The following is a 25,969-nucleotide window of genomic DNA, read 5'->3' as shown; positions in this document are numbered from 1 at the left end:
GGTCAGCTGTTTCTGTGAGTTTCCCCAGCCTAGTCTTGACCACTTTACTCATCACTCCTCCCTCTCTACAACTGGATTCCAGGAATTCAGCTCAGTATTTAGCGGTGGATCTCTGCTTCTGCTTCCATCAGCTACTGGATGAGTCTCTAGGATGGCATATAAGGCAGTCAGCAATCTCATTATAGGGGAAGGGCATTTAGGATAGTCTCTTCATTATTGCTTAGAATCTTAGATGGGTTCATCCTTGTATATCTCTGAACATTTCCCTAGCACCAGATTTCTCTTTAAACTTGTAACTGATCCCTCTATTAAGGTATCCCTTTTCTTGCACTCCTTTATTCTTCCCCTGACTCAATCTTCCTGGTCCCTCATGTCTCCCCCCCTCCATCTTCTTCCCTTCTCTTTCTCCTAACTCCCTCTCCCCTCCCCCATGCTCTCAATTTGCTCAGGAGATCTTGTCCCTTTACCCTTCTCTGGGTGACCATGCATGTCTCTCTTAGGGTCCTCCTTGTTCCCTAGCTTCTCTGATGGTGTGGATTATAGGCTGGTAATCTTTTGCTCTATGTCTAAAATCCATATATGAGTGAGTACATACCATGTTTGTCTTTTTGTGACTGGGTTACCTCACTCAGGATGGTTTCTTCTAGTTCCATCCATTTGCCTGCAAATATCAAGATTCCATTGTTTTTTTTTTCTTTCTCCTGAGTAGTATTCCATTGTGTAAATGTACCACATTTTCTTTGTCTTCAGTTGAGGGTCTTCTAGTTTGCTTCAGGTTCTTACTATTACAAATAATGCTGCTATGAACATAGTTGCACAGATGCCCTTGTTGTATGAATGTGCATCCTTTGGGTATATGCCTAAGAGTGGAATTGCTGGATCTTGTGGTAGACTGATTTCTATTTTCCTGAGGAATCTCCATACTGATTTCCAAAGTGACTGTATGAGTTTTCACTCCCACCAGCAGTGGAGGAGTGTTCCCCTTTCTCCACATCCTCTGTAGCATAAACTGTCATTAGTGTTTTGATTTTAGTCATTCTGACATAACCATTTAGTCTCTACTATGCTCCATCTAACCTACCTCTTGTGACTATACTCAAAATTATGTTATATAAATGTTTGTTAGTAAAATCCTCTTTTACTAATAATAAAATAGCAATTATAATAAGAATAACCAAAAACCCAATTCCTAATAAATGCTCAGAGAGCTCCACAGCTTGTCAGTGGGAGAAGTGGGTTAGAGCCTGATTATGGGGGCTCACACTCCCTCTGAGAAATCTGTTGTCAAGGGGGAGAGGGATGGAGCTGTGTTTTCTCCTGTCAGGATTGTACCTGAAAAGGCATGTCTCAGAGTTGACAAATGCCCCTCAAAGCAGAAGAGCTGCAGCTCCAGGCTGTGTCACTGCCTGATCCCTACCGTCTACTGCTACACAAGTACATCACCTCTTTAGCCCTCTCTGCTCTGACTGCAAGGGAAAGTTACTTTCCAAAGAACTTTGGTATGACGCTATTTAACAAAAGAAAAGCAATTAAAAACCTGGCCTGTGGAAATGGAATTAGTGTGGAAGGATTTAAAACAACTTTTAGCCAGGTAGTGGTATCCTGCACCTTTAATTCTAGCACTTAGGAGGCAGAGGCAAGCGGATCTCTGTGAATTCCAGGTCAGCCTGGTCTACAGAGTGAGTTCCAGAATAGCCTAAGCTGTTACACGAAGAAACTGTGCCTCAAAACTAAAATTAATTAATTACACAATCAATCAATTAAATAATTACTAATTAATTAGACTAATTTTTAATGCCCAGAGTTTTCAAGGTCGCTGGATTAAGATTCAGGACACAGGTTCTACTTCCTTGCCTTTTCCCTGCTTTCCTTCCTTTTCCCCTATTCCTTTCTTCTTCTTCTTCTTCTTCTTCTTCTTCTTCTTCTTCTTCTTCTTCTTCTTCTTCTTCTTCTTCTTCTTCTTCTTCCACTTCTTCTTCTTCTCTGAGGTGAATTCTTTAGATGTTTGCAATGCCCGTAATGCTTGTGACTAGATGAGAAGAAGAAAAGGTGCCAAATATATAAAATGATAATATTTGAGGAGATAGGAAATGGTAATCACCTTGATTTATTCATCACACACTCTTTTTTAGTTTGCTGAACTATAACACTATGCCCTAAAAAAATAAATACAAGTAACTTGGCAACCAAAAAGTAATTAAAATAATGTTGTTAGCTCATTGTTATAAAGCATTGTTTTGTGTCAGACACATCAATGTGTTATCTCATTTAAGACTATGGGTCATCTTGTGAAGATAAAAAGTTTTAAAACCTAATTTGTAGGTGAAGAAATAGAGAGTTGAAGAAAGTGAATCATTTAATTGGTGAACGGAAAGACTGGAGTTAGGTTTCAGATCCATCTTGATTAAACTCAGTGTCACACTTTGGGCCCTCATCTCCATCACCACTAGGCATTCAGTCGAGCTGACTCATCCAGTTCTTGGAAGATAAGTGGGTTGGTGTACATGAATTTCCCTGAGTTGGACACTTGTGGGGTATTTGCAAAAAGAATTCCAGCCATTTAGAACATGGTTGTTGCCAGGGTTAGCACCTGGTAAATTAATCAATAGTTGTAGTGTCCTGAACCCCATGTGATAGCCAAAAAGACAAAAACAATCATGCAAGTTGCGATTGCTGATTGCAAGAAATTCACCATTTGAGAGTCAAGATAGGACTATTCATGATGAAGTGGAACTTATGTGAATCCTGGTGACTCAATATCTGTCCCTGTCATTTATTGCCTCTCAGACCCTTCAAGCCTGGATCATCATAGATACTAATGGTGTAGCAAATCTGATGGTGAGGTGGACCCTGAGTGTTACAGGAGAGCAGAAGGATCAGAGGCCGAGAAAATGAATCTACTCTCAAGGCCTCAGAGAAGGCAATAGATTTTATGACCCTGATGAATAGTTTTCATTATAATATGATCCCATAAGGGTCATCTGCTTCTCCTAGATAGAGTTGGCCTGGCAAGGGAAGCTAGGAACCAGATGAGCTTCTTCCTCTGGTAGGTGAGGTGTCCTGTTTGCTGTTCCAATACCACCAATAGATAGTGATAGGGGCACATACTTCCATGCTTTCTAACACTTTGAAGTCTGACTGTGCCTCAAATCAAATAGCTTACTTGCAAGTGAGACTTCGGGAGCTATCACAATTCCCTTAATGGTATTCTGCCTTAACAAATGGCTTGGTGCCGAGGGAGAACACACAGAAGAGATGGAGAAGTGAAAGAGAAGATGATAGGCATTCTCAATGTCGTATCATTAAAACACAGTGAATATCTTTGTGTCCTTGAATCTCAATTTCTGAATTGATATATCCATCAGGTGAATCAGAAGAAAAGATATAATTCTCATTGGCAAAGAAGAAATAAATGGAAGTACAGCATCCCACAACTACCAAGACCCAGGAGCATAAGGTATGTGGTTGGGAGTTCAGATCCCAAGAAATTTAACAGGCCCAAAATGGGCTCAGAAGAAAAAAAATGAAAAATAACAGAAGCAGTTACAAAAGCCTAAATAGAAGTCTAGATGTCTGAACTAAGGGATGCTAGTTTTAGGGTAACAAGAGTTGAGTCGAGACAAGATTAAGGCGAAGTGTACAAATCTACAAATTTAAACAAAAACACCCAGCCAGGCACACTCAGGAAGCTCCTGAACATTCAGCAAAGATGGCACTGGATTCCCACCGGGTCTCCTCTTTCTGTTGCAGCACCATCTTCCCTGACTACTGCAGTCCATACTCAATGATACTCACTGATGTGGGGTGACAAGGACTAGACTTCTTGTCCCAATATTTCAAACCCAACTCCCGCAAGACCAACTGGGCATTTGGGGATGCTGCACCTCAGCCCTGCACTTAACTCTGAATGATCTTGCTTGTTCATCCCTCACATGGACCGTTCCCAAGAGCACCACTCTGTGCAGCTCCTGCCAGCAAATTCCTATCTCACGAAAAGGAACCCTGACTTAGGGCTCTAACAAGGTTTCCAGAATCCCCAAACCAAACCAAACCAAAGCTCAAAACCTCCCCTCCACACCCCACTCCCAAACCTGTAGTGTTTTCTGATAGACACACAGAATTGGTGAAGTATGTAGGGATGTTAGATAGGCATATATTTACCTATAACTTTATACCTGAAATTATGTATACTGAAAGCTAAAGGCAGTGAAATCAAAACTCTTGTGAGACAAGTTTTGACAGCAAAGAAACATGTTAATAGTAAAATTTTACTTATTTACTTTTAAATTTTAAAATTTAATGTTTATTATTTAGTTCAAAGGGAATTTATTTGGAGTAGCTAAGAACTAATGGTATTGCTACTTGCACAAGAGTTCTAATGGAAACACTGTAAGTCATCCTCATGATATCTTAGTAAATGAAGATCTTGTGATTGACAGAAATGGAAATCTTGAACCACAATGAGAGTTTACAGTACTAGAGCAAGTGTAGGTTACTGGACACAAGGATGCTTTGTTAGAACTAAAGGCTCTGAGAGATGTAGGGAATGTAGGGGGATCTGGAAGCAGGCATTATGAAAGAAAAGTCATCCCTTAATTATGATTCTGCTAATGGGAGTGAAAATTAACTTTAATGGTTAGTGGAGGGAGAACAATAAAAAATGCAAGTCAAATTGCCAGACAGAATAAAAGAACAAAGAGGATCTTGAGTCAATAACAAGACAACCAATAACAAAGCAAGCAACCTACACAAAGAAACAATAGAAAAATACAAAAGGAATTAGGTATAAGTTGGAGAAATAAAGGAGACCAGCCATTATGTGTAGCATGAATGGATACAATTCTCTGTGAAATGTCAGACTGGGCTGAAAATAGAACTCAGTCACATGCACTAAGTTCACAGCTGTGACCAGGTAAAGTGCTATGAAGAAGGTTGGACAAATGTAGCCGGGATGACTGTGCATGTTAACAAAAACAAAGCAGGAAACAATTCAAATCCAGAAGAATCTAGACACAGATTTGAATTCTATCAGTGTCCACAAAAGATACTGTGTAATGATATCATAGCTCATTAAGGAAGTTTGGCAGTCACAAAATATTGAATAATATGGCTGCCTGATACGAAAAGTTAAAATTCAAGAACTATGATAACAGACTACAGTTATGTTGGGACTGTTTCATTAACCATCTTCATAACTAAGATAGATAAACTAAGATAGAACTAAGGATAGACTAAGGAAACCTCAGTGAATACTGAATTTCAGCACAATGGTCAATCATCAGACTGCACACAAGACAAAATTATATACAAATATGTGGGTATACACCTCTACACAAAGAACTTGGAATCTTACCCTGTGTTCATGACACATTTCTAGAAGTTACTAGGTATTTTGACATGAAAAAATTTAATAGTATAAGTTTTATAGGTTGCTTTTCTGATCACACTCCAGTAAAACTGGAGATGAATATAAAAATCTCACAAATATTTCATAAAGCTAAGATGTATGCTTTAAAACAATCTTTGGATCAAAGAAGAAAATCGATTAAAGATACAAATCAGGGTCTGGGGAACCTGCTTAGAGATTAGGAACACGGGCTGCTCTCTCTTGTAGAAGATGTGGGTTTGGTTCTCAGCACCCTCAAGGCTGCCAGTTCCAGGGTATCTGATGCTTTTGGCTTTATGGGACCTGGGGACATGTACATTCCCCACAAACCAAGCAAATACACATAATTAATTTAAAAATAAAACAAACCTTTAAAATGTCTGATACAAATTAAAAAGTAGCCAAACCAAGGAGTAATATGGAGAAGGGAATTCATAAAAACAAAAGTTAAAACTGGAAACAAACATAAAAAGAAGTAAAATTAAAAGTGGATTCTTTGACAGTGTTGATTAGCTACGTATAACCCTGTCAAGACTGATTAAGGAGAAAGAGAGAGAGAAGCTAAAATAAGTACAATGTTGATATGGAAAGCATCACCCCAGTAAGAGAAAATGAGACCATTTAGGGTGGGGAGTGACGCAACTGCTCTAGATGTAAATGTAAAAGCAAAAAGGTGGTGGATGACTTCCTAGTAGAAGCACAAGTGCTCAAAATGAATTATAAATAGATGGGAAACATGGGAAGATCCCCTATGGCAGAACAACTGGGAGAAAAAAGATCTCTCAGTGAAACGGCACCAGACCGAGATATGTCACAGATGATGCTGTTACCTTTTAAGAATTTAGTTCCTGCCAGTATCATATAAACTCTGTTTCCCCAGAAAATGGAAGACATTGACACTGCTTGTGAATGTGCCTCCTAAGTGATGTGCAAAACTTAACGATTTCGATAAGGAGCTATAAGCAGAGGACGGCCCCATGTCCCACACCAATGTCACACTAGGAAGAGGACCATGGGCCCCTAAGATTAAAATGGAGCTGAAAACTTCCAACAATCTAGTGATACCATAGCTGCCCTCAAATTGTAGTCTAAAACCTTGCTTATGTGTTTGCTGAGATGCTCTTGTAAAGGAACCTGTGCTCCCAGTTGTATGAAGTATAGCAGTGTGATTATGGACTCGGCATAATATGTGGATATGGCCACTAAACAACTATGCTACTGCTTTATGTATTTGATAGGTTATACACCTTTTGATACATTTAAGTGTGCTTCGTACCCTCCCCCCAAAAAGGGGTTACTATAAAATTACACTGAATTCTAAGAGAAGTTATCATCTAACAATATACTTTTAACTGATATATAGTTTTCATATATCTTGATTGTTTTTTCAATTTCTCAATCTCATTCATATCCTCCCTACCTTCATAACCACCCAGCATTATTTTCTCAATTTCTCTTAAAAAAGAAAAAAACACCCAGACAAAACCAAAACAAAACTCAAGAAACATGCCGAACCACAAGAAAAATATCAAAGCAAACAAGCAAAGACTGATAAGAGAAGAAATGGCTTCTAAAATGAAAATAAGACAAAAAGCTGCTCACAAACACCACCACCACCACCACCACCAACAACAACAACAACAGCACAGGGTTGGTTTTATGTTAGACAGCTGTTCTTAGACATGGTGTCTCCTTTAAGGTGTGGTTAATATATCCAGTGAGACTCCATTGGAGGAAAAACTGATTTTTTTCTTTTAGCAGTGGGTATCAGTTGCACATAGTCCCTTGGTAGAAGCACACGTCCACTTCCCTCTGAATGCTGGGACCTCATCTAGCTTGAATCCGAGTGGGCCTTACCTGTGCTGTCACAGTATCTACGAGTTCATATGTGCACCAGTCCTGTTGTATCTGGAGGGAACACTGTTTCCTTGGAGTCATCTTATACCTGTGGCTCTTACAATCTTCTTCTGCCTCTTCTTCCCAGATTCCTGAGCCTTAAAGGGGAGGGTTTTGATGAAGATATCCCATATAGGAACGAGGATTCTAAAGTCTCCCACTATCTGCATATTGTCCACTTGTGGGTCTTTGTGTTAGTTCCCAGGAAGCTTCTGCAAGAAGAAGCTTCTCTGATGTGGGCTGAGTAAGGTGTTGATCTACAGGGTTAGCAAAAATGTCATTAGGAGCCATTTAATTACTATGTTCTTTAGCAGAATAATGGTACTAGGTTTCCTCTAGGCCCATGATCTATCTAGTCTCAGGTTCTTGGATACTTGAGCAGTATAGGCGTGGGCTCCATATCATCAAGTGATTCTTTAATCACGGCAGAAAGTGGCTGGTTACTTCCATAACTTCTGTGCCGCTGTTGCACCCGTTTACCTTGCTGGCAGGTCACGGTTGTAGATTGAGGGGTTTGTAACTGGGAGATACTGATGATTGTCTTTCTCCTCTGGTGGCATGTGGAGTACCTTCCACTACTGTAAGTGCTAGTCAATAGGGGTAAAGCTTCTAGTTAGGTACCAATTCAACTTCTCTGCTAGCAGCACACTTCTAAGGCCATGTTCTGTTATTAAGCAATAAATTACCATATTAATAGACCAAACCCATCAGAATATGTAACATGTAAGCATGTAATAGGAATGCTAGATAAGATTTATCACTGGTATGCATGAGTATATTTTAATCACTACTGTTGTAGTAACTTAGCTAATCATAGTATGTATAAGCAACGGGCAAGTCTTCTGATAAGTCTTAATATGGGCGACGGTGGTTAGTGGGTGCCAAAACTCAAATTTCCATTAGCTTGGAGATTGAGCAGTCGGAAAGAGTCAAGGGTAGACATGGAGTTGGGGGAATGGAATAATCTAGCATTAGGCCTAGACAATAGTGTTTGTGCTTATTGATAGACAGATTGATGTTTCTGGTTTTTGGAATGTTTCTGTTAGAAATGTTTTGAGAATTTCATACAATGTATTTTGAATATATTTGTCTTTCAAGTCTTCTAAGATCCACACCTGCTTCCATACCTACACTGAAAAACACACACACAAGCAACACTGAGTTTAATTTGTGCTGCCCATATATTCTTCCATTCGCTGGAGCATCTTTGACTTTCCAGGGACCACACCCTCAAAGAAAACCTACTCTCCCTATCCCAGTAGCTATCAATCACCAACAGCTCCTCAATTAGAGGTGGTGTGCTCACCTCCCTTCTCCATGTGGCGCGCTTGTCTGGCTTGAGATCTCACAGGCCTTGTGCATGCCAACAAATGCGTGAGCAAAATTCTTTTAAAATGTTTACCATTTTATTTCTTCACTTAGTGAGATGCAAAGGGAAGAGTGATAGATCAGAAACAACTGACAGGACCTTGAGTAGGTGCCATGAGTATAGTGCAACTTAGAGTCTTAATCAGGGGGTTAATATAGGGATACACATTTGTACATTCATCAATAGAATGTCATCTCTTCTCTCATTGATTAAGAGTAGAAACCAACATATTTAAAGGAAATTTTGTAAGTTCACTTAGAGAACATTATTGTTTAAATTGGTTGCAAATAGCCACTTCAGATGCTGACAGATTTTACCCATGGGACAAGACATCCTGGCAATTTAAGCCATCTCATGAGCCCATAGCTGCAGACATTGCTTTGCAGGTCATTAGAATGACTTAGCTAGTGGTAATCACAGAGGCACATGTACAATTGCAGGGAATATATCTATGACCCCTGATTTTCTTAGCTGGATACTTTTCTGCTGGATGTACCATCTCCAAGTGAAAATTCTTCTAACCTCAGCAAGGGCAGACATTTACTTTCCATGTCAGCACAGCTCTATTTGAGTTTGTGGAAATCCTGAGGGACACCAATGGTATCAGAATAGGGAGGATCCCTTTGGTTAGCTTTTTGTCAAAAGCAATCTTCAATCCTTCCCCAAGGATGTTTCCTGCTTCGTCTGTGTTTGGAAGAGCCCCGAGACTTACTTTCAAGGATTTCTCTTTGTTTTAACTTGAGAAAGTGGATTCTTGAATCCACTTCTGGAGCTTTGAAAACTGGACACCTTCCTTTAATCAGGAGAGTTATCTTTGACTACAAGAGAGCAACAGTGCAGGGTCCTTCTGTCTAAAAGATTCTGCAAAGGAAATTTAAACAAAGCAAATCATGGCCACCTCAGATGCAGGACTCTGTTACTTAACAAGCAGGAATGATCGCTATTAGGTCAGTGACTGTAAGTCTATCCTATAAACACAGATTACAAGATTTAAACAGGAGCTTTGCCTCACACAGCAATGATGTCAGCAGCCAATGGTGGGAGCTGCCCTGCCATTCCTGTTTCATCATTTAAAGAGACAGTATCCAGCCTTCCAGTCTACATCTATCACATGGACATATTGATTTCCTTTCTAGAGAAACACATATTTCTTCCCTCATGCTGAAAAGATAAATCTGACAGCTTTTAATCAAACAGAGTTGCTCCCAACTGTAAAAATGTGTATAGTATCACACGGGAAACAAAACATAGCAGCTTCTAAAGGAGGAGTTTTGTGAACTGAACTATTTGTAGACAATAGTTGTGTTAGCATACACATCTGCAGACATGTGTACACACATTCACACAAAGGCAGTAATAAAACCTGTGTGACACTAATATCCTTGGAGTGCTATCAGAAAGCGTGGGTTTAATTAGCATTTCTACTGACACTAGGCTCTTGGGCTGGGGGTATGGCTCACTTGGCAGAGTGCATGCCGAGTAAGTTTGAATCCCTGGTTCAGTCCCCAGCATCGCATAAAACCAGTGTGTTTGTGTATGCCTATATTCCAATACTCATGAGACAGGAGCAGGAGATTAGAAGATCAAGGTTATCCTCAACTACTCACTGAACTCAAGGTCTGGAATGAAGAGACCCTCTCTAAATCAAAGCAAAGCACCTACCTTAAAAAAAAAAGAGACAAAGTCATTAAAAGCCAAATCCCCGAACTGCTTTCAGCTTCTTTGTGAGCCTGCTAGTCAGTAATAATATGTGGTGGTCTCTAAAGGTGAAATCTTTCCCAAGATGCAACCTGTCTTTCTGAGGAGCATCGTGAACATGTGACATTGGATCTCGAAGCATCACCAGGCCTCTTGTTTAGACACCTCCTGTCCACATTGTGTTCAGTCCTCAACTGTGATTTAACCAGGTGTGCTGCAGAGTGTTTGCATTATTTCAGCAACCCTGAGGGGCTCTTACTGTTGCTCTCAGCACATCTGGCAAGAGCTATGATCTTTTTCTTCTGCATGTACATGGACTTTTAAAATGACGATTCTAAGACGATATTCAAGAGTCTGTGGGAAAAGGACTCAAACCGAACAAGGCTTGTGCTTTTATCTCTTTCATTGATTAGCTTAGATCCCATCCTTATCAGGCGCTTGTGAGTTGGGTTTTAATGGTAACTTTAGATATATCTGAGTGCTCAGAAGTATAAAAATGATTGCATTTCCAATGATGGAATTCTTAATGATAGCATTTCCCATTCTGGATGCCTCATGTTTTTCATCTACTAGCAATCTCTGCCTTAAGATCTTGGCATACATCTTATGCTAGCTCCTTTTCTTGAGGTAAAATTTAAAAACACAACAAAACACAGTCTGGATCATGAAGAGAAGTGTAGACAAGCTACCCAAAGCCTTTCTTCAGCATTGCAACGTTTAGTAAGTTCCTTTGCATTTCACTCTTCACAACTCGGAGATTATATTAAGATATGTGCTTTAAGGAGAACCATGTATCAGAAAGAAACATGTTAAGGAAAAGGTAATGCATATATCATCATGGACTGTGCAGGAACAGATACAATTGGTTTCATTGGGCAAAACCAGCAAATAATTTTCCCTTTAAGATGGGAACTTTAGAAGTCTAACCACAGAGTGTTGACATTGTAATTTCTAAGTCTCTAAAACTCGTGTGTGTGTGTGTGTGTGTGTGTGTGTGTGTGTGTGTGCATGTGTGTGTTTGAGTATATCCTGTCAGTCATTCTCCTGCAAGGAGTTATCAAGGTTCTACCAACAACTGGATGGAGAATCAGCTTGGAAATTCAGCGTTTGTCCCCATGTTCCATCTAGAAGGTCCTTCTGAGGCTTATATGTGAGAGTAAAAGTGTGGAGATCACATGGCTGATCAGTAAGTGCCTTCCAGAATAGTTTTATCCATACACATCTGCATCTGTCTGTCTGTCCATCTGTCCATCCATCCATCCATCCTCTATCTATCTATCTATCTATCTATCTATCTATCTATCTATCCATCCATTTATTGTCTATCTATCTATCTGAGAGGTTGACATTTAAATTTTAAGAGAAATAGATAAAGGGCTTAAAGTAAAAAGATAAGAGTAGAAGTCTACAAAATAGGGTAGACCCATCTGTTTAGATAATGTGGTGCCTTCTCTAACCCCCAGCCATGACCCCAAGTGATGAAACATCTTTCCCGATTTCTGCCTGGCTGGTAGTGTTTGAAATTTTAGCCCCAAATGAAAGGTCTTTCTCACCCAGGAAATATGTGATCCTTTCCTGAGAGAATGTGATTCTCTAAACCATGGCTACAAGATGACCAGAAACAGGCACAAAATATGACCTGAGGATGATTTAAACAAACTGCAGACAGTAACTTGCCACTTCTTCACTCTGTGCCAAGTGCTTCTAGCCACCTCTAACCCAGAGCTGTGTTTTGAAGCAATATTTTGTAAGCTTACCAAGGTTCTTTTTTAATTCTCCCTTCCTCCGTCTGTCCATCCGTCCACCCGCCCCTCCCTCCCTCCCCTGCTCCCTCCCTTCCTTCCTATAGGAGCAATTCATTTTGTAGGATATTTCAAACTGGTAAATGGCCAATAACAATTTATACCAATGGGGGACACAAAAGATATAACAAAATATGAAATGCAAGAATATTCCGGAAAGTGGAAAACAAACAGGAAGAAGATTCATATCTGTATATGGTTTTCCAAGCTAAATAGCAATTATCTGCCCTTTATAGACTTTTCTGTAAGCTTTCTCTGTTGAGAAGGCAGAAGTCTGAGGAATCCATGGAAGCCTTCCCAAAACGGAGGAAAGGGATTCAGAGTGATAGTGGATTCAGCTGGTTGTTTGCAAACCTTGGGGTGATACAGATGCGCTAACTAGGAGAAGAGAAGAAGTGATCTCACTTGCTGCCCTGGAAAGGGATCCCAAGAACCTTACTGACAACTGAAGCTGCCGCTGGTGTGAAACGAAAACACATCCAATTGGAGCAGGGGGACACCTCACAGCGGAAGTCTCCACACCAGGATTTTGCTCACTTGTCCCATAGGCATGGGAACATACGTCAAGAGAAAGGGGATGCAATGGATGCCCTCACCAAGTACTTAAATCATTGGTTCTCAACCTTCTTAATGCTTCAACCCTTGAATACACTTCCTCCTGCTATGGTGACCCCAAACATAAAATTGTATTTGTTGCTGCTTCATAACTGAATTTTTTTGCTACTGTTATGAATCATAATGCAGGGTATCTGATATGCAACCCTGTGAAATGGTCATTTGACTCCCAAAGGGGTCACCACCCACTGGCTGAGAACTATTGATTTAAGATAATTTTTTAACATAACACTTTTCCTTTCTTTCTTTTTTTCCATGTGCCCCATGCCACCAGGTCCTTGGCTTCATGTGATTAAGTTACATAAGGCAGCCAGACATTCAAGGGCTCAATGTGATTCGAGTGTTCCCATATTCCACCCACAGCTGACAAATAGTCTTCTCACACAGCTCCAGCTACACTACAGACATTTTTTCTACCAAATAATAAATAACTTACAGATACTGACTAACAACCCTAACTCCATCACCATCGACATTGGATAAATCCCATTTTCTATCTGAAAGACGAGGAAATTATCAAAATTTTCCTTTGTGGGGGTGCTGGATTTCCATTTAGGAGTTAATCCTCTGAACTTTCTCAAAATTCTTCGTAGCCACCTTCAACCTAATTCAAAACATGCTATTTCCTTAAGCCCTCACTAGCATTGGAAAATGAAAACCTGGAGTTGGTCCTTAGCTGGGTCACTATTAGATGTTTGACCTCAAAGAATTTAGCAGCACATTTAAGCCTGAGTTTTCTTTAAAAATATATATATATATCGTGTGTGTATGTGTGTATGTGCGAACTTGTGTACCACAATGTGTAAATGTGGAGGTCAGTGGGCAAATTTCAGGAGTCATTGTCTCCTACCATTGGGGTCTTGGGTATTCACACTCCACTGCAAGAGCCTTTACCTATGCCTAAACTTTCTCTGGACAATGGTGATGTTGGTTGCAAAATGACATCCACTGATGTACTGAAACACAAGCACAGGGTCGGGGTGGGGTGAGGGGGATGGCTGAATGGGTAAAAGCATCCCCCCACAATCCTGCTGGCCTCAGCTTGGATTCCCCCAGCCCCAGAGCAACTTGACACAGTAGTGCAAGCAAGCCTCTGCAGACCATCATCCCTCCAGAAAGATGGGATGCACAGGATCTGCAGGAATTCCCATTGCCTCCTCAGTGGGGTGGAACGTTGCGATTTCTGCAACTCTGTGCACACACTCGCACCCACCCACACAAACGCACAAGGCGCATGACCAGAACGAAGCTTGCCCGTGGACATGCGTGTTAAATACTAGTGAGCTGAATAAGGATGCAACTGTGGACTTTAGATTTTTGCTCTTGTGTCTCTCATCCTTGGCTTTCTGCTGATTTTTGTCTGGAGTCCCCAGATTTTTGTGACCATTCGTCACCAACCTCCCCTCCCACATACTCTCTCACCCTCTCTTCATCTCATTATGGATTATTTTAAATTTTGAACCTGAGAACTTGAAGAAATTAAGTGTGTGAAGCAGTGTGACTTCTAGGACAGAAGAAGCCATGCCTGGGTATTCAGTTTAGAAAACTTCCGCTGGGAGAGAGCAAATGACATCCATTGCTTTCCCAAGAACCCGGCCTTCCCCAGGATTAGTTACTTTGGCTGGTTCACTATGGAGCTAGTAATTCAGAGATAATCTTGTTACTAAGATGCCATTTAATCTCTGTTTGGCATATCTTGGGTTTTCATCTTCATTAATAGAGCCATCAAAGTTTCATTGGGTCTGACTGGTGCAGGACAGACCAGTGATTCCTGGGGTGTGGCCTGCAGCTTGCATGGGGAGCCTCTGGTTGCCAGATGGCAGGTGCTAATCTGCTTGTTGCAGGAATGGGGGGGCTAAGCTTTCCTGGCCCCCAGCCAATGGGGCTCGTTCTCCCCTCTGACTATACAAGGGCCTTGGGGCTGGTATCTGCTCTCCACTGCCTGCATGAAGGCTCTGGAGGGATGGATGCCTAGGGAAAGGAAGGGATTGCTTTCTGGCCTCCTTCTGAAAAAGACCCTTAAAGGTGTCCTTGCTGCCTCTGCTCCAGGCCATTGGAGAGTAAGATCCCTGTGAATGGCAGCATGATGCATGGCAAAGATGCAAGCCTGGGTATCGGGGAAAGATGGCAGTTAATGCCTGTGTTAATTTGCTGTTTCTTCCTACAGTGAAATTCCTGAGGCTGGGTACTTACGAAGAAAAGTTTTTTCTTTAACCTAGTCTTAGAGGAATCCTGACAGCTTAGAATCAGCTCTAGTGAGGCCTTCTGGCTGCATCGCCCCTGGTATAGGTATCAGGGTAATGGAGTGCTTTTGTGAAGGAGAGATCACATGACAGACAAGAAACCAGACAGGAGAGGAGAATGTCTTAAGGTCCCTCTCAGCTCCACTTCCTAAAGTCCACCACATCTCAGCATCACTCAGCAGAGGACCAGGCTCCCAGCACCTTCATCACTGTCAGCAGTAACTGTGTGGGTGGATGCTATCACTTCGCCTCTTTGAGCTTCATATCCCCCAATTGCATCATGCTATGACCTTGATGATATCAGCTCAGTGGCTGTGCCAGATTGCTCAAGACAACAGCCAGATAAAGACCAATCCATGGACCCTTGGCTCAATTGTACCACTAGGTTAGCCAAAAGAATCTCTTCCTTGGGTCCCCAGGACTCTGAGTCTATCTATCGCAGGACTATTTGTCGTCATGAGGATGAAGACTTATGATTTGTAGGGTGGATTCTGAGATGTCTCAGGAAACAACTACCAAATGCCATGAATAACTTTGAAGGAGTGTGCATAAAACTCAAAGCCTGTTGTGATGGTGAATGGTAATGATCAACTTGACAGAGTCTAGAATCACCTGGGAGACAGGCCTTTTGATTCATCCATGGTGTGTTATCTTGATTGCATGAGTTGGGATAGTAGGGCACACCTGAATAAGAGCCACTATTCCCTGGCATGGGATCCTACACTGTGCAAAATGGAGATCTGAGCCCAGCATGCCCTCTCTGCTTCTTTGTTCTTTACTATGTGACTAACTACCTCGGGCTCCTGCTGCCGTGACTTCTGACAGTGATGGGCTGCATCAGTGATCTCTAAGCAGAAATAAACCTCTTCCTCCCTTAAGCTGGCTTTCGTCATAGTATTTTATCACAGTGACAGGAAACGAAATCAAGGTGCTTTGGCTAGGTGGGAGGAAAATGAAAGGAAACAGAAGAGAGTCAGCGCTACATGTCGACACAGGATGAGGAAATCCTGTTTTTCAAGGGCGCATGCAGATTGATGGTTTATCATTCTTCAGTAGCCCTAGTGCTTATAGGCTGAGACAGAAAGGGAAAGGGAAGGGAGGGGGCAATAAAATGAAAGGCTGTCTGATGATGGTGAGCTCTGTAAGTAATCACTGAGGGCTCAGTCCTTACTGTGCTGATCCTGGGTCAAAAAGTAAAACGCCAAAGCTAGTGAGAAGGAGGAGTTCAAAGAAGAGACTCTGCGGTAGTGACTGGGGGCTTCAGGCTCAGGGCACCACACCTGGCATGCATTGTCTGTGGCGTGGTACCCAGTCTTCTCTGACTCTCCAACTCCATCCCCCCACCCCGCTCTCTCTCTCCCCTTTGGGTAGGAAGAAGTCTTAGGATCAACACAAGCCTGGAATGAAGCAGAATGACTCTAGACCCTCATTTCATCCTGTCCAAACTCTCAGTCATTCAGACTCTAGTTACCTGAAGGCATTTCTGAGATTTTTCTCATTTCTCATTGCAGACCCTTTTTAAAATTATTTCTGCCTTTGTTTGTTTGGGAATTGATCCCCATGGAGCTCCCAAAAGTTTTGATGCTCATTCTTGTTCAAGCAATTGAGATGTCTCTGGCTTCCCAGCTGTTTGGCCTTGTCATCAAGTATAGCCACACTTGCAATCAAGGGGAACTTTGTAGGAGGGCAGGAATATACTACAGTGTAACAAAGGGCCACAGTGGACTCCCATCTCTTCTGAGTCTCTGGGAAATCAACAATGTGCAGTGGGAAACACTTTGTAGAAATAATTTTCTAAATTATGGTTTTACGTATGGATGTTATGTTTTTTTTGGAATGATGTCTTTGTCACCATGGTGATGGTAATTATCACCAAATACGGTGAAGAAGATTTCCCCCAAATGACACCATCCACAAAAGCTTTATCCTGTTGAAAAAGAAAACAATAAAATAAGAAGGTGAAAAGAAAGAGCATAACTCTACCCACTTCTTACTTTGGAAGCGAAACCTTGGAATAACATTGAAGATGAAAATCTGTTGGAAACTCCTGGGATAAGGATACTAAACTTACTCACTTTAATATTTACTTGAGTACCTCCTTCTGTGTGTATATTTTTCTTTCTTCCTCCCTCCTTCCCTCTCCTGTAGGATGCCTCATCTGGTGAAGACAGTGATTGGTTCAGGGGTGAGGGGAGGAGGCAGTCCGGACCAATCCAGAGCTTCCTTGAGATGCTGGTTAATGTTACAGGGATAGAGGAGTTCTCACTTCTAGAATATCCGCATGTAGTCAATAACTGATGATGAAGCGATCCTGACCCAGAAGGAAGTTGATGAGCAAACAGAAGGGCACAGAACAGGAACAAGGGTAAGGTGTCTGCAAGGACATTCCAAATATCTGGATTCAGTCATGCCTAATGCTAAAATGCTCTGGACTCCTCTCTTATAAAAACTAGGATGTTCCTCCTTATGGTTTTAGTTGACTTACAAATGAAAGATTTCTGAATAATATTCTAAGCTAGGAACAAAAATATAACAAAGCTAGTGAACACACATGTATTCATCAAACATTTAGAACATGCTTGTTTTATACCAAGGATAACCTCTGATAGCAAAACCACATGACAGACACTGTTGAATTATTTCAGATAAAAAGAGAAATTCCAGGTGAAAATTTAAAAGTATTTGTCATAATAGGTATCTGAGTTTGTGTGTATGTATTTATATTTATGTGTGTGTACCCATGTACTTTTTTTTTTGTTTTTTGAATTACATTACTGATATATGGGATCCACCTTTTTTCTTCAATATGAAATTGAACTAATGTGACCTGGTGTTACATCACGTGTATTCCATACTATCACCATACAGGAGTAATTCATGAATTTTCTACCAACATTTGCTTTTGTGACTACATTTGCCTCAGGGCTTGAAGAACTCCTTACATTGCCATAGGTTGACCTCTGTGACCTTAGACAATTTGCTCAACCACTCTGTGCTTTTCAGTATTTATTAGTAAATGGAGATAATCATAGTAAATATGTCAACCAATTGTTATTAAGTCATAAATAAACAACTACATGCCAGGTGCCTAGAATAGACACGTAAGTGATGGTGACTGTTGTGATCAACTTTGCTACTAAGTGATGGTGATTGTTGTGATCAACACTGCTATTAAGTGATGGTGATTGTTGTGATCAATGCTGCTGTTGCCAGCACTTTTGATCTCAAGGCCTCTTTGCCAGTAGTGCGAAACACTCAGATACACACAGTGCTTCATTTGCACCCGTGAGAAGTGAAGCTACACCACACAGTCACAGTCTCACTACCTTCAGGCCAATGAGAGTGGAGAATTTTTCCCCCTTCAAAGATTTCTTTTCAACAACAACCACCTCTGAATCCCAGGCACATGTGAGAGCCTGGGAACCACATTTATTTCTGCAGAGCAGTTTTTTAACTGCTTTTAACATAAATGTGGTCTGGTCTTCTTGGATGCCTTTAATCAAGATGGGACACATCACAATTTGAAACTCTGGTTACAGCTGTTATCCTTGTGAGCAGACCTAATTACCGGAGATGGAATGTTGTTTTGACAAGCTTCTTTCTCTTTTAGTTCACATATCAATAGAACTCAAAGACGTCTGAAGCAAACCCAATTTTCAATGTCATTGGTCATTTAAAATATTTTATAAGTTGGACCCCCTGAAAGACAGTATGTTTCATGTTGCTGACATACACAGTGTTGAATCTGACACATCTAAAATTTCCTTTGTTTATCATTTTTTGTTTCCATAAAGCCATGCTTTACAAGGGCAAAAAAAAAGGTATCTATAGTAAGATCTTCTCTTGTACAGGAAAATTCCTTTGAATTAACAACTACACCAACTACACAGTCATTAATAGTAACGTGTGCCTCTCAACTTCGTGTAGACACGGAAAAGGAGTTGATTTGCTACTTTATCGAGGTTTGCCAGTGCTGGCACTTTAAACTTTAGATCAGGGTGTTACTTTATCCAATTCAAGGAAAATGCACCTTTATCAACTGTCCAGAGATGAGGGTGACATTGGAAGAACAGGTTTATTTAATTTTACAAATGAAAAATTTAACCAATTTTTTTAAATAACAAAAAAACAAAAACAAAGCCAAGATGTAGGAAACCAAGTTTCCCTTGATAATCAGATTATGTTGCCTGAGTCACAGTTCTGACTAGAATGTGAAAGAAATATCCTGGGTCTGCATTTTTCTCCTTGCTTTAGGATTTCTGTTACTGACTTGTGATGGTTTAACATTAAACAAGGTTCTTCATTTTACACCATTGGTTGGAAGATCTATTCTCTATCATTGGTGTGTTGAGAATATTTATTTCTATACTGTTCATGGAACATTAGGGCATATGCCAAAGCCTACATTTATAGTTTAACAGTCATAATTATTGACCCAGATATTAAAAGAAGCATGAGCCATGGGTTTTAGGTTTGTAAATATTAAACACATTTTAAAAGATAGGAGAAAGGGGGCTGGTGAGATGACTACCAAGCCTGATTTATTTATATGAGATAACCTGATCATTGTGAGATTCCCTGAGATCTATATGATGGAATGAGAAAATTAGGTCCTGTCCCTTGACCTGCACATGTACAACATGGCATATGTATCCCCCCTCTAAATAAATGCTACCAAGTTTTTAAATAAACAAGAGGAGTTAAATTTTGCTAGTGTCTAGGAAGCGCCGTGTGTAAGTTAGGTACCATTAGAAGGTGTATTTGAATACTCATTTGTTGACATGTGTAGAGTCGGTGACCAGTCATTTCTAGAGAAGGGAGCCTCAGGCAAGGCTACCCCACCGAGCTTCTTCAAATCAATCGTTTTTTTTTCTTTTACTTTGAAGACAGCGTCTCTTGTATTGGAGGCTGGCCTCAAAGTCACTCTCCTAACCTAAGATAACTTTGATCTTCTTGCCTCCACCCCTGGAGCACTGGAATTGTAAGCCGATATCACCGTGCCTTGCTTTATGTGTTTGTGTGATGCTGGGGAGCTGACCCAGGATTTTGTGCATGCTAAAGACACTCCCCTAGCTGAGCTATAACCCCAACCTCTCAGGGAACACATGTAACCTTGAAGCGGTTCTCCAGAGTGAAGCTCAGCCTTTAAATTTAGATCCAGAAGATGTTGTGCAAATGCAAGCACTACCATTCTCAAAATGCTAAGTATTCCTAGGGAATGCTTTTCGCTCCACCTACCCATCCTGCTTGTTTCGATCTCCCCTCTTCCTTCTGACCTCCTGTAGGCCTGGTCATTGCTCACTGTTGTTTTTATGGAAGAGGTTGAGTTGTGTGAATTCTGTGGTGGAAGATGTCAGGCAAGTCTCTGTGCATCTTTCAACATTCCCACTGCCTGCACACCGCACAGTCTAGATCCTAGATTTACAATGATGCTCACTCCAATACCTGCCTAAGTTCATCCTGAGCTTTCTCTATATAGCATCCCAGGAAACCTGGGACATCCTCTTCTAGCAACCTGGTCTCACATAGCTGTCTGGAAGCCTTCAGTCTAAAACTCATCCTCATACAAATAAATGCCTCTAGGATAGCAGGATGGGGAATACTGTCCTAGTACATTGTTTCACAACTACATTTGAGACTCTAATTCATTTTTAATTTTTGTCATGCCAATGAGTCTAGCTAGGACCTCAAGCATGCTAAGTAAAGGCTCCCCTACTGAGCCCAGCCCAATACATTTCCCTTCAATGGATGACTGTGGATAATGACATAAACATAGAGTGATGATGGGTCTCAGTAGACAAAACAGGTACCTGTGTTTCATAAGAAGTTTCTTTTGTGAGTTTTTGTGGCTATGACATTATGCATTTTTAAGAAATTGACTACCTAGAAATGATAGTTAGCCATCCATAAACCATCACTGAATGGGAATAAGGACCCAGGGATCTGTGGAAGATGAAACCGAGCCCACCATGTTGCACTCTAGGGTGGTTCCAGTATTGAAGAAGTGTGGGAGGATTCAGTAGTCAGGGACTTCTGCATGGTATTTGCATGCAGGGAACTTTGAAAAGGTTACATTTCTGTTCTATGTTCATATTTACTTTGTGTTAAGGTTATGGGATGTCTTTGGCGATGTTACTGGTGCTATTTTTATGAACTCCAAATCAGTGTTCAAGTGGGATAGAGTGAAATTTTGAGCCCCGCCGACAATAACTATATTTTATGTTCCTGTAACATTCAAGCTGTAGTGTGTCTGAGAGTCAGAAAAAAGTTGTTCTTTACTTCGAACTCGGTAGTAAGAAAGAAACTTTTGGTTATAGACTTCAGAGATGTTTCCCCTCCCCTTTACACTCACAGCAAAATCAAACGTATCTCTAACCCACTTTAAGCAGTGTTGGCAAAATACCAAATATGCCTGGTTTTTGATATGGAGGGAAACCATAACTTTTTAGGAACCCACATCCTTTCCCTGAGTTATAGATGCAAGCCGTGTGTCAGTGCGGCCTTTGATCTTGTTCAGGAAGTGGGAGGAAGGTATGAAGTTGGAGCATCTTTCTGATCCATGTGCATAAATGTATGATCCTGTACGAATAGAATTGCACATAAAATAGAATTGCCTATAAACTCTTTATTCATCTTTTCTAAAGATGAAAATTTTTATATGATGATTTTGGTGAAATGGTCTGAGGGTACTCAAAACCAACCCCCCGAATTGGAAATTAAGTAGCTTAATGTGTTCCCTACTCAGCTGTCTTCTAGGGATGTTTGATCACAGAAAGGCTGTGATGTACATATATATGTATGTATTCGTGTACTTATGTATGTAAGTATCATTTATCTATCAATCAGTCTACCATCTAGTCACGTGTTTTTGATTCACTGTGTTTCAACATGTGGACCAGATTTTAAGTTTTTTTTGACAGGTAGTGTTCAGGCTCTCAAGAAATAAACACCTACTCACAACGACATCAACTTCATATTGTAGACATCTTGATAGTGACCATCTTCTGGGGTGAATTGGATACTTAACAGTAATTCTTTATGAAAGCTGAATTTGAGCCTTGGATAAGTTTAGTCATTTACTATTCCCTCTGTGATTTTTGCCTCATCTACTTCCTTCATGGTAGAGTGTGGCGGGGTATTCATGTTTATAAGAGGTGATACCCTACAAGCCTGGCTATCTATCTATCTATCTATCTATCTATCTATCTATCTATCTATCTAATATATATATATATCATCTATACACACACACACACATATATCTTCTGGCAGATGGCATAGTCATGTCATGTCAGGTACAGTCAATGGGAGTCTCTTTATGGAGATTAGAACTATGTTTTTTTTTTGCTTTTAATCACTGCTTGCCTCTCCCCTTTGGTATATCAGATCATAGCCAGGACAATGCAAGTGACCCACAGCAGGACTGGGAACTGTACATGATGGAAATGCACTTTATGCCTGCGCTCTGTTGGTCTCAACTTCACCTCCTGGCTCGTCCCTTGAACTGCTGGACCATGTTTAACTGAGTGCTGCCCAGCTGACTCATTGTAGACTGAGTTCTCTCTGTCTGCGGGACACTGCCTCAAGAAAGGGCCAGCCTCAACAAACCTGACTACCTGGACAAGTGCACCTTAGGTGTTGTGTCACTATGTAATAAAACACAATGGTAAAACATAGAGATTCATAAGTAGGTTACATATCTCTAAGAGTCGCAGTGAGAGCCTAACCATTTTTCTCAAGGCCTACATATACATAATCCTGGGATGGATATTGTCACAGTCCTGCTTATCTCTTGGCACTGTGCGAACTGAACAATTTACAGGCAAGTCCGAGATTCCATGCTCATTTTACTGAGCACACAGTACGTGCCTAGGGGTTGCACTGATACTGGGGACTGAGTGGGAAAAGAAACAGGCACCCTCATAGAGGGAGGCAAGCAGGACGAACACTAGTTAGATACTGATGTGTTGAAAGACCAGAGGTGGCTTAAGCATCCAGGGACATTTTGGTCCTGTCAGTCTACTTGAGCTTCCTCATACCTGTAGAGATAAGTCTTACTAGTTCTGCAATATCGTGAAAATTCATGATCTCATGGGACCATCATCTACAAAGCACAGGAGTTCACCCAGGTGATTTGAAAGACTGCTACAGCCCTAAAGTGTTGTATTATTCCACTGCTAACATTGACCAGTGGCTGAATATGTGCCAAACACTTGACAGAGGACTCTTGATTTCATTTAATAAACGATTATTGTGAATCTCCTGCATCAATTTGGAGAAAAATAACCCCGAGAATGGCTGTAGCTGTCACTAAGCTAGAATCTTGACAGCTTTCAAATGAATTTCCTCAATTCATGTTCCTCTCTCTCTCTCTCTCTCTCTCTCTCTCTCTCTCTCTCTCTGTGTGTGTGTGTGTGTGTGTGTGTGTGTGTGTGTGTGTGTGTTGAGAGGCAAGCACACTTGCCCACATGTATGTATGTAAAGACCAGGCATTTATGTCAGGGGTCTTCTTCTATGGCTCCTTACCTTATATTTTGAGACAGGGTCTCTCACCTAATCCTAAACTCACCATTTTGGCCAGTGAGATCCACAGATCTGCTTGTCCCCAGGTCCCTCTGGTTCAGCCCAAGCCTGGGATTGCAGAGGTATGCCACTGTGCTTGGCTTTAATATGGGTGTTGGGATGTGAACTTGGGTCCTCATGCCTGTGTGGCAACCACTTTATTCACTGAGCTATTTTCCAGACATTATAAATATATTATGAATAAATAAATATGTCAAGCTATATTTAATTATATAAGGATTTAAATGTGTCTGCTAACACATTAACATTGTTAATTAATATACTGAAAAGTCCCCTAAAATGGCAAGGAGCTAAGAAGAGCAAAGTGTCACATGAAAGTGTCACAAATGCTCAGTAGTTCATAATTTGGTCTGTGAGTGGGCAGAGGGTGTGATACAAAAAGTAAGGGCATGGGCTTGAGGCTGGCCTGGATTTAGACATGGCCCCAAAGGCAGCTGTGTAAGTGTTGCCCTTACACTGTCTAAGCGCCGGTTTCTTTATATAAAAATTAGGGTAAAAATATCTGCCTTGGGTTAGAGAGATGGCTTGGTGGGTCAAAGCAAATACAGTGTAAATGTGAGGCCCTAAAGTTTGAATCCCTAGGACACACATGAAGCTGGATTCGTAGTGTGAGTGTCTTTAATACCAACCCTCCTACAGGGAGATCAGAGGTGGAGGCAGGAGAATCCCTAGGAGCTCCAGGGCTGGCTAGCCTGGCACACACAGGAGAATAAGAACAGAGAGACTCTGTCTCAAACAGTGGAAGGAAAAGACCTACACTAAAGCTTGTCCTCTGCCCTCCACACTCTGCTGTCCACACACCTGTGATCTGTCTTTCTGTCTCCGCCCACCCTCACATGCATGCCATTCACTGTGCGCATGCGTCTTAGGGTTTCTATTACCGCAATGAAACACCATGACCAACAGCAAGTTGGGTAGGAAACGGTTTATTCAGCTTACACTTCCATGTCACTGTTCATCGTCAAGGGAAGTCAGGACAGAAACTGAAATAGGGCAGGAACCTGGAGGCAGGAGCTGATTCAGAGACCATGGAGGGGTGCTGCTTACTGGCTTGCTTCCTATGGCTTATTCAGCCTGCTTTCTTATAGCTTATATATTTCCAACTCAGAGTCACCCAGCCAGGGTCGGAACCCCCCACAATTGGTTGGGCCCTCCCCCATCTATCACTACGGAAGAAAATGCCTTACACCTGGAACCTACGGGGACATTTTCTCAACTGAGACTCCCTCCTTTCAGAGGCCTCAGTTTGTGTGTCGAGTTGCTATAACACTAGCCAGTACATCATGCATACACAGAAGTAAAATACCTACCTTGAAGTGAATGACAGGAAACCTCTGCAGTAGTAGTCAGCATTCCGGCTTCCTGCAGCTGTGGGATGCAGCTATCATCTAGAGGCGGGGCCTCCATACATGTGTCACTGGTCCCAGATTAGGCCATTTCCCTCTACCTGACATCGTGTCATTCTTCCCATGGGCCAAGTGTCATCCTTCCACCTCAGGGCCTTTAAACCTCTATTTTGAACTGAAAAAAAAGAAAGAAAGAAAAAAAAAACCCAAGCTCTTTGACCTACTTTCTTGTCCCTCAGCCTCAGCCTCAATGCACTTTCTACAGGGAGTCCTCTCTCTCTGAATGGCCCCAGACACTGGCCTCTGCTTTGTTTTCCTAGTGCTTTTCCATGTGAGAAACTCCTCCTAGTTCTGCCAATGTCCATCATGTACCTGTGAATACCTGCCTCCATCACAGGTGCACGCCACACAGCTACATCCTATGCTCAGTTCCTGCTGTGGGCTATCAACTGGTACTCAGCGAATATTCACAGAATGAAGAAATGCATCCTACTTTGCTTTATGTGGCTGTGATAAACACCACGACCAAAATCTGCTTAGGGAGGAAAGGGCTTATTTTCCCTATAGGTTACCTTCTACCATAAAGGGAAGTCAGGCCAGAAACCAGAAGTAAGAACCAAAGCCGAGATCATGGATGAGTACGGCTTACTGACTTGCTCTCCATGACTTGCTCAGCGTGCTTTCTTATACCATGAAGGACCACCTGTCCAGGGATGGCATTGCCCACAGTGGACCGAGTCCTTCCATATCAATCAGCAATCACTACAAACTTGCCTATAGGAAGCATTTTCTCAACTGAAATTCCTCTTTCTGGTGACTCTACCTTGTTTCAAGTTGCCCAAAAGAAAAACAAAACAAAATAAAAGACAATAATGTGGACAAAAAGAGTAAATGAGTTTTCAAAGCATTACCTTATTTCAAAGATTCCCCTTTTATATTGCCTGACCTATGTATGTAGAAAGAATAGTGTATAATGTGAGCCACGAAATATTTTACCAAAGTTACAGAACTTTGCTCAAACGTGTGACTTC

At 41.3% G+C, this 25,969-nt stretch overlaps 1 long non-coding RNA gene across 1 annotated transcript in view; it reads left to right on the top strand.

Annotated features, from left to right (window-relative positions):
- Positions 1 to 25,969, top strand: part of LOC110343487 — an 82,667-nt gene that overhangs the window by 34,032 nt on the left and 22,666 nt on the right. Inside the window, exon 3 of the long non-coding RNA XR_002385786.2 lies at positions 3,366 to 3,457. This is a non-coding gene — a long non-coding RNA (uncharacterized LOC110343487). The remainder of the gene's footprint in view (positions 1 to 3,365; positions 3,458 to 25,969) is intronic.

This window comes from Mesocricetus auratus, unplaced genomic scaffold (assembly GCF_017639785.1).
Source record: "Mesocricetus auratus isolate SY011 unplaced genomic scaffold, BCM_Maur_2.0 Super-Scaffold_4256, whole genome shotgun sequence".
Lineage (NCBI taxonomy): Eukaryota > Metazoa > Chordata > Mammalia > Rodentia > Cricetidae > Mesocricetus > Mesocricetus auratus.
This window is presented reverse-complemented; position numbering and strand designations above follow the sequence as displayed.